Source organism: Arvicanthis niloticus, unplaced genomic scaffold (genome assembly GCF_011762505.2).
Source record: "Arvicanthis niloticus isolate mArvNil1 unplaced genomic scaffold, mArvNil1.pat.X pat_scaffold_1540_arrow_ctg1, whole genome shotgun sequence".
NCBI lineage: Eukaryota > Metazoa > Chordata > Mammalia > Rodentia > Muridae > Arvicanthis > Arvicanthis niloticus.
In genome coordinates, this window is record NW_023045481.1 from 9,551 (window position 1) to 19,025 (window position 9,475).

A 9,475-nucleotide genomic window follows, 5' to 3' on the forward strand; every position below is an offset into this window, starting at 1 on the left:
AAGACTGAAGGAGCTGAAAAGGTTGGTGGCAACAAGAGGAGCAAAAATACCAAGCAACTTGAGCTCCCCAGGATCTAAACCACTAGCCTGGGAGCTCATAGGGAGGGGCCTATGACTCCAGCTATATATGTAGGGGAGGATGGCCTTGTAGGGCATAGGTGGGAGAGGAGATCCTTGGTCCCATGAAGGCTGAACACCAATCGGGGAGGAATTCGATTGTTGGGAGGTTGGAGTGGGGGGCAGGTTGGTGCACACCCTCATAGAAGCAGGAGGAGGGGGGATGAGATAAGGGGTTCCTGGGTGGAGGGGGGAATGGGTTAAGAGGATAAAATCTGAAATGTAAATATAATTTAAATAAAATTTAAAAAACGATTACACCAGAATTCTCACTGGAGACTATAGAAGCCAGAAGATCCTGGACTGATATCATACAGATCCTAAGACATCACACATGCCAGCCCAGACTACTATGCCGAGCAAAAATCTCAATTATTACAGACTTAGAAACCAAGATATTGCATGACAAAACCAAATTTATACAATATCTTTCCACAAATCCAGCCCTACAAAGGATAATAGATGGAAAACTCCAACATAAGGAGGGAAACTACAACCTAGAAAAAGCAAGGAAGTAAACTTCTAACAACCCCAAAAGAAGATAGTGACATAAACATAATTCCACCTCTAATAACAAAAATAACAGGAAGCGACAACCACTTTTCCTTAATATCTCTTAACATCAATGGACTCAATTCTCCAATAAAAAGGCATAGACTAACATACTGGATAAGTAAACAGGACCCAGAATTTTGCTGCATACAGGAAGCATACCTCAGTGACAAAGACAGACACTACCTCAGATTAAAAGGATGGAAAACAATTTTCCAAGGAAATGGTCATAAGAAACAAGCTGGAATAGCCATTCTAATATCAAATAAAATTAACTTTCAACCAAAAGTTATCAAAAAAGATAAGGAAGAACACTTCATACTCATCAAAGGAAAAATCTACCAAGATGAACTCTCAATTCTGAATATCTATGCTCCAGATGCAAGAGCACTCACATTACTGAAGAAAACCTTACTAAAGCTCAAAGCACAAATTTCCCCTCACACAATAATAGTGGGGGATTTCAACACCCCACTCTCAGCAATGGACAGATCATGGAAACAGAAACTAAACAAAGACACAGTGAAACTAACAACAGTTATGAACCAAATAGATTTAATAGATATCTATAGAATATTTCATCCTAAAACAAAAAAATATACCTTTTTCTCAGCACCTCATTTTACTGTCTCAAAATAGACCATATAATTGGTCACAAACCAGGTCTCAACAGACACAAAAATATTGAAATAATCCCTTGCATCCTGTAAGATCACCATGGAATAAAGCTGGTCTTCAATGATTAAAAAATAATGGAAAGCCCACATACACCTGGAAACTGTACCTTTAATCCCAGCACTTGGGAGGCAGAGGCAGGCAGATTTCTGATTTTTGAGGCCAGCCTGGTCTACAGAGTGAGTTCCAGGATGCCAGGGCTACACAGAGAAACCCTGTCTCAAAAAAAAAAAACAACAACAAAAAAAAAAAACAAAACAAAACAAAAAAAAAAAACAAAAAAAAAAACAAACAAAAAAAAAAAAAACAAAAAAAAAACAAAAAAAAGTCCCCACACTCCATACTCCATACACCATACACTCCATCCACTGTTTGGCCTTGGGTGTCTGTATCAGTATGACTCAGCTGCTGGGTGGAGCCTCTCAGAAGACAGCTATACTAAGCTCCTGTCTGCAAGCATAACAGGGTATATTATTAATAGTGTTAAGGATTCAGGCTTGACCATGGGATTGGTCTCAAGTTGGGCCAGTTATTGGTTGGCCATTCCTTCAGTTCCTTCCCCTGTGCCTGCATTACTTGTAGTCAGAACAAACTTTGGGTTGGAGGTTTTGTGCCTGGGTTGGTACAGCTATCGCTCCAGTGGAGTTCCTATCTGCCTACAGGAGGTGGCCTCTAGGTTTCCATAGCCTCAATGAGTTACAGCTAAGGTCATTTCCCCTGGTTCTGGGGTGTTTTCTTTACCCCAAGTCTCTGTTTCCTCCGGGAGATGCCTGTCATCTCCTCACCCCTATCAGGTACAGATTCTCATTCATTTTCATGGCAATTATGCCATCTCTCCTGTTCTTTAGTACACCTGATCCTGAACCCCTCCCCCCATTCCCTTGCCTTCTCAATTCTCCTCCTTCATGACTATTTTATTCCCCATTTGAAAAGAGATTCATGCCTCAAAAGGTATGGGAACTCCACAGTAAGACCAACAGAGTCAACTAACCTGGATCCCTGGTGGTTTTCAGAGTCTGAACCACCAACCAAGGAATATACACAGGCTGGACCTAGGCCTCCATTCTCATATGTAGCAATTTATAGCTTGGTATTTATGTGGATCTGAACAACTGGAATGAGGGCTATCCTCAAAGCTGTTGCCTGTATGTGGGATATGTTCTAGTATCTGGGCTGCCTTGTCTGGTCAACGTGAGTGAGGAAGCACCTAGGGTCAAAAAAACTTAAAGTGCCAGAGTAGAATACCCTGGGAAGCTCCCACCTGCTCAGAGAAAAAGGGAAAAAGGGGAGAGGTAATGGAGGAAGGATTGTGGGAGGGGGTTCCTGAGAGGGGGCAGTGAGCTGGATGTAATGTGAATAAGTAAAAAAAAAATAAGTTAAAATAAATAAATAAATAGATAATTAAATACACATAAATAGAGATTCATAGCTAGAATCAATCTAAGACAGAAATATTTAGTGTCTTCCTTTCTGATTTTGGATAATCTAACTCAGAATAATTATTTCAGAACCCACTCATTTACCTACACATTTTTAATATAATTTTCTTTAAAGTTGAATAATATTCTGTTGTGCATATGTACCACATTTTTATTATTTTTCATCATCAATGAATAACTTGGCTGTTTCCTTTTCCTAGCAATCACTCCTAGAATATTAAGGAACTGGGAATCATTTTAAATACTTTTAATTTGTATATATTCCTTCTCTTTATTATTTTTTGGTTGTTGTTTTAGTGTGAATTGGATTTGCTTACTTTAGGTTTATGTGTTTGAACATTTAATACCCAGATGGTGTCTCTGATTGGGAATATTGTGCAAACATTAAAAGAATGTAGGAAACAGATCATGCACGGCACCAGTGAGATTTAGTAGTCTGAACACATATGCTGTTCTGTTTCATGGCAGCTCATGTAATGTGATCAGCTTCACACGCTGTGTCTTCCTAGCCATGATATATGATATACCCTTCAATTGTAATCCATGACCCCATCATTCATAAAGGTCCTTTCTCTCACTAGGTTTAATATACCATGTTCGTCATATCTTTAAACTCCACACAGTTTTCAACATTTCATTGTTCTCATTTTTGGCTTTAAAATATCTCTGAAATATTTAAAAGTTTATAAACTGTCTTCTCTATGTCTTTTCTACATTTTTCTTTCCAAACTGTCTCATTTTATTGTTATTATTCATTATTTCAGGATACTGCCCAGGTCACAATGTTTATATTTTTATTCAAGTTCACATATTCAAAACGAGCAGATAAGTTTGCTACTTTCACTACTATTATTTGATATATTGTTTTTAAAATACCATTAGAGTAGTAAGGATAATTTATCTGTATATCTTGAAATAAATGACACAATGATTTTTAGGAAATTTCATTTTTAATACTGACATTTTAGCATAACTTTAGAATTTAAGTTTAAAAGTGTTTTCTGAAAACTTTTTTTTTGCTATTATAAAATAACACTAACCTGCTCTTTTAAGACATAATCTATGAACTTGGAATTATATTACAGAATTATTAATTTATCTTACATCTATGAAACATTTTAAACTCTTGTTAGGGAATAGGGATTTTGAAATAAGATCCTATGGATGTATAGTAGAAAAGAATATTATTTCATAAGAAAATGTCTTTGAAATTTGTATATGTAGTTTATGAGGCATGAAAGATTCTAAGAAACCGTTGAGTGGTTCAAAAAAGAACTTTTCTTGTTTAATTGCTTTTAAAAGTGGATTTTCTTTAATATCATTACAGTTGTTCCAACAATAATTTAATATCTTTATGCAACAGTTTGTTAATTGGGAAGTTTGATTAGTAAATTGTTTAGAAACAAATGCATAAGGGAGAAGTAGAGCAGGGTAAAGGAGGAAATATGTAGAGGGGCAGATAGAACTAAGGCCATGTCAGTGGTTTTTATGGCAGAAGCTCAAGTAGAGGTTTCTCAAAATATAGACTTATATAAATGAAATCTAAATATAACCATCAATAAGGGGAGACAAAGTTCGTACTAGTCATCCTGGGCCTCAAAATGAACTTCCAGTTTCAGAAATGGGTTACATCTAATTGAGCTGTTGGTCAATAGTCCCACATGGAAGCTTCCAAACAAAGTTTTCAAGTTGGTTTCACATTGTTTCATCTTATTTTATTGTTTTTTTTTTCTGTCATTTCTTTTGTAAGATGTTTATTTTCTAATGAGAGAAAGAAAGGACATGGAAAACTGTACATATATTTACTGCACATACATTTTCTGCACACACAGAGGCAAAGAGAACAGGAGGCTCAGCATCCTTTTACTAGGAGGTGTGCCAGTGTCCTAACTGGAGTTATTTCCTAATGTCAAGTGGAGGGTATGGGAGTGAATCTGGTGGAGGAAGGAGTGTATGATGAAGAGTGAAGCTCCATTTTCTCCTAAGTCTCCTGGAGGAATCAAGATTCAGCCATAAACCATGACTATTTAAAACAGCTCTCTGCAAACTAATGAGACCGAACAAAGGACCCCAAACCCAGGGCCTTGGCCACTTCATCTGTATCACAAAAATATTCCTGGTAATCAATCCCCTACCTTGCAGAGTCATAGGCAAACAAATTAGATTCACCCTGATACTGCCTGTAATGCCCCCATTAGACCCTTGATTTGTAACCACACCCTTATTGGCTGAAAAGTTGTAAATAACTTATTGCACTGAACAAGAAAAGTTAGATCTGCACACAGTTGCTCTTCTCTGGAGTCAGAATCCCGGGCATCTTTGTGGGCTTCTTATGGTTTTCCCTGTTAATCCCAGTCCAGATTCTGAACAATGTCATTCATAGAATTATCACTGCTTGTTATATCAGGTGTAGAAATGATTTACAAAATACTTGATAAAGTAATAGCCTGAACAAATGAAGGAACACTTACTGAAGCAGCAAAGAATGGTGGTAGGGTATGGAAGAACATCCCAAGCAGAATTGAGATGAGGGGAGGAGTTTGGAAATTATAAAGAAGCTTAGTAAGCCTGAAAATTCCATGGTCATAGCTGAAAATGATATTGGTGGATCTTGGAGAATGGGGCAAAACACTGAATATAAGATTAGAATATAAGATTATTTTAGGCTTCACATTTAAAGTTGAGGAAAATGATGGATGTGCTCTAATCCTGGAATGCTAACATATAATTTGGGTTTTCATTCATCATTCCAAAATGTTAGATGAAACACATTTTGAATAAAGATATGATACATATGAGAAATAACACTGCCTTATATTTGATTTGATTAATTTTTTTTAAAGATACATTTGCAGACATGCATGCCACAGCATCAAACAAGTAAAGCTTGTTGGTTTTGGCAGAGAAATGAACAGAAATGAACTTATTCTGGGAAAAATGAGACATGAATTCTAGTCCTCATTTTGCATGTATTATCCATTGCAAAACTAAATTAAACTCATCCATGAAAGGAAAACAAGAGTTAGATGAACTTTAAGGTCTCCTCTAGTTCTACCAGTAGAGACAATTTAATTTTGCAGAAAGCTTATTGAGCCTGGAAATTTTAAAGGTCAATTAAGCATAATTCTCTAGGGAAATCTGCCACTAACACAAAGATTTTATAATAACGAAGGATAAAAGTCTATTTTTAGAACATTAGAAGCAGTCTGAATTTTAAGACAAGTACTGTTTTACTATTCATAAGATGTAGAAAAAAGATTGGAATGCACCAAAGCTTAAACAGAAGATACCAACTATTTGAAATTATTACTATAAAGGTCTTTTTTATTGGATAGTGTCTTTATTTACATTTCAAATGTTATTCCCCAGAAAAACCCCCTATCCCATCTCCTCTTCCCTTGCTTCTATGAGGGTGTCTCCATACCCACAACCCATTCCCACCACCCCTCCCTAGCATTCCTCTACATTGGAGCATTGAGACTTCACAGGACCAAGGACCTCTTTTCCCATCGATGCCCAACAAGTCCATCCTCTGATACATGTGCGGCTGGAGCCAGGGGTCCCTCCATGTGTAACTCTTTGGTTAATGGTTTAGTTCTTATGTGATCTGAGGGTCCTGGTTGGTTGATATTGTTGTTCTTCCTATGGGGTTGCAAACCCCTTCAGCTCCTCCAGTGCTTTCTCTATCTCCTCCACTGGGGACTCTGTGCTTGGTCCAAAGGTTGGCTGCAAGCATCATCCTCTGCTGTGGGGAGCCGACAGAAGGCGGCTATCATCCTTGCAGCCATCTTGAGCCATATACCTGACAAGAGACTTGATTACAATAGCCTACAACAGCTGAGCACACTCTGATAACAATCTTGTTTCAGATACCCAGGATTTTTCCCTTGGGTGTGTGAGACTTAAAGGTGTGTGACTTAAGGGTGTGACTTAGAGGTGTGGCTTAGAAGTGAGACATATAAAAGGTTAGAAGCAGACAGAAGAAATTATTATTATTAAGTATTAGGCACTTGGCACTTGGAGGAAGAGCTTGGAATTAGACATTAGGCACTTAGCACTTGGAAGAAGTAACTTGGAACTTGGAGGCACTAGGGACTAGGAACTAGGGACTAGGAACTCAAGACTTGGTAACTTGGACTAGGAAGAGATACTGAAGAATAAACAGAGACTGAAGAATAAATAGGATTGAATCACACTCTGTCTGGTCTCCAATCCATCCTCACTCTCTCTCTTGCTGAACCCCGACCTGTGGACAGGAGCTACTTGGGGCAGTGCGGGCTAACAAGTTAGTCCCCAAGGCTTTTTGGCAGTGTGGGTCCCAACATTGACAGAATGGTCTGAGACATTTTGGCCCCCAAATGTGGGGTAGTGCAATTCTCAACATTTTTGGTCCCCAAGTGTGGGGCAGCTCTGGCTGCAACATTTTGGTGCCCAAATTGGGGCATCTGCAGTTTGGGAATATATGCGGACAGAACCTCTTCCCCAGATGAGCACTGGATCTGGCCCATTCCAGATTCCAGTTAATTGGTCTTTCCAGAGAACTGTTGCAAAATTCTTTTTGGTATCAGGATGCCAGAATCTATCTGCAGTGGATTTTCCTTCAGAATCCAAAGTTTAAAAATTTAAAATAAAGAGGGTGTGATGAAGGATATTCCTGGGGGATCCGTTGGTAGGGTACCATTTACTCTTTATCTACCTCTTTCTGAAGTTGTAATACTAACAATCTGTCCTGTTCTTCTTGGTTATGTCTCTCAAAAAGCATATGTTCCAAATCTATCAATTTTTTTGTGTAAAATTCACTTCTGTTTCTTCTTGATCCGAGGAAGGTTGACAATTATTTTCCTTCTTTTTGCAGAAAAGCATGGATCCATGACTTCTTTAAACACAGATACCTGGGTTTCTCTTTCAGAACTCTCTTTTGTGACTAGTAAGTGATACACTCTATTCTCCGCTGGCACTCTGTTGTCCCCAGTTAACTGGGTCATATCTGACACAGAGTACTCTTCATTTTGTATTTGCTAGAAGGCTTAACTGTAGTTTCGTTAGGGTAAGAAACTGTAGCTCTAGGTACATCATCATTTATAATACATAAATCATCAGCACTGTTTGATACTGTTTAAACTTTTCCCTCAAGGCACTGTTCAGTGTCCCTTACACATAACTGTGGCACATGTAACTCTGTCCAAGACTTCAAACCTTGTTCTTGAGGTTCTAGGCAGATCTGAGGAAAAAGTGTTGGCATATTTTTTTCAATTTCTGTGTCTTGCAAAACAGGGCACTTGTGTCACTACTGTCAGTTTCCTTAAAGTGGCAGATGTTTTCTCCATGTACAGCTTTACACTCCCATGCTGTCCCAGGCTTCAACTTAGGTGACAAATATTTTTTAATATCTCCGAAGTTTTTTTGTTTGTTTGTATTTTTCTTCTGTGACTTGTTTATGACTGGATCTGATTTTCTGTAACTCAAAGGAGAAGCCAAGCTATTTCTCTCGCAGTTACTGTTAATGCTGGAGCTTAGCCTCAGTGTCAGTTCTGCATCGCTTCTCAGCTGCTCTTCCATCTCATTTCTTTTTTCTCTGTCTTTCTTTTCTCCTCCTCCTCCTCACTGGCTTTGTTGTCTTCTTCCTTGCTGGCTTGTCTCAGCTTCCACCTTGCTTATCTCCTCTTCATATTCTCGCCTCAACTCCCCAGGTTTACTGAGCAGACGAACTGGCTGGTACTCATCAATGATTTCCTTTGACTCTTGTCCAGAGATTCTAAGCTTGCATTCCTTTGCATAGTGTTTTTGAATAATCTCCCACAGTCTGTATTGACCAGAGAATTTCTTCGGTTATGGTACAGAGTCCATGAGAGACCCGGCGGCGACAGAAAGGACAGCACAGATTGGCCTTTTCAACAGTGGATTGGAAGCATGGGTTACAAAGCCTGTGGTTGCACACGACGGGTTACAGGCTCTAGGAGGATTTCCAAACAGATCCTCACATTCGGTTAAGGAAGGGATGGAGTTTTTTAGGCATGAAAATTATTTTTTACACAAAAAAATGGTTCATCAAAACAAAACATCGATGCTTTAAGAAGTAAACTTGAGTGTCTCCTCACCTTGCATCAATGGCTGTTTATGTGGGGTCACAGCCCTCTTATCGTCAGGTGACTGTATGGTATCCACTCTCTGCATTTGTCAGGCTCTTGCAGACCCTGAAGGAGAAAGCTATATCAGACTCCTGTCAGCAATGCACTTCTTGGCATCCTCAATAGTGTCTATATTTGGTCACTGTATATGGGATGGATCCCCAGGTGGGACAGTCTCTGTTCCACATTTTGTCTCCATATTTGTTCCCATGAGTATTTTGTTTCCCCTTCTCTCCCTACTTATTTAATATAGTTCTCTTAAGTCCTAGCCAGAGCAATTAGACAACAAAAGGAGGTCAAAGGGATACAAATTGAAAAGGAAGATGTCAAAATTTCTCTATTGTCAGATGATATGATAGTATACCTGAAGTGACCCCAAGACTTCCACCAGAGAACTCCTAAACCTGATAAACAAATTCAGCAAAGTGGCTGGATATAAAATCAACTCAAACAAATCAGTAACCTTCTTCTACTCAAAGGATAAACAGGCTGAGAAAAAAAATTAGGGAAATGGCACCTTTTACAATAGTCACAAATAATAAAAAATACCTTGGTGTGACTCTA

The 9,475-nt window shown here is 38.5% G+C and overlaps 1 pseudogene; it reads right to left on the reverse strand.

Annotated features, from left to right (window-relative positions):
- Positions 1–7,383: 7,383 nt before the first annotated feature.
- On the reverse strand, positions 7,384–8,789 carry LOC117701635 (E3 ubiquitin-protein ligase RNF168 pseudogene; annotated as a pseudogene).
- Positions 8,790–9,475: the final 686 nt, after the last annotated feature.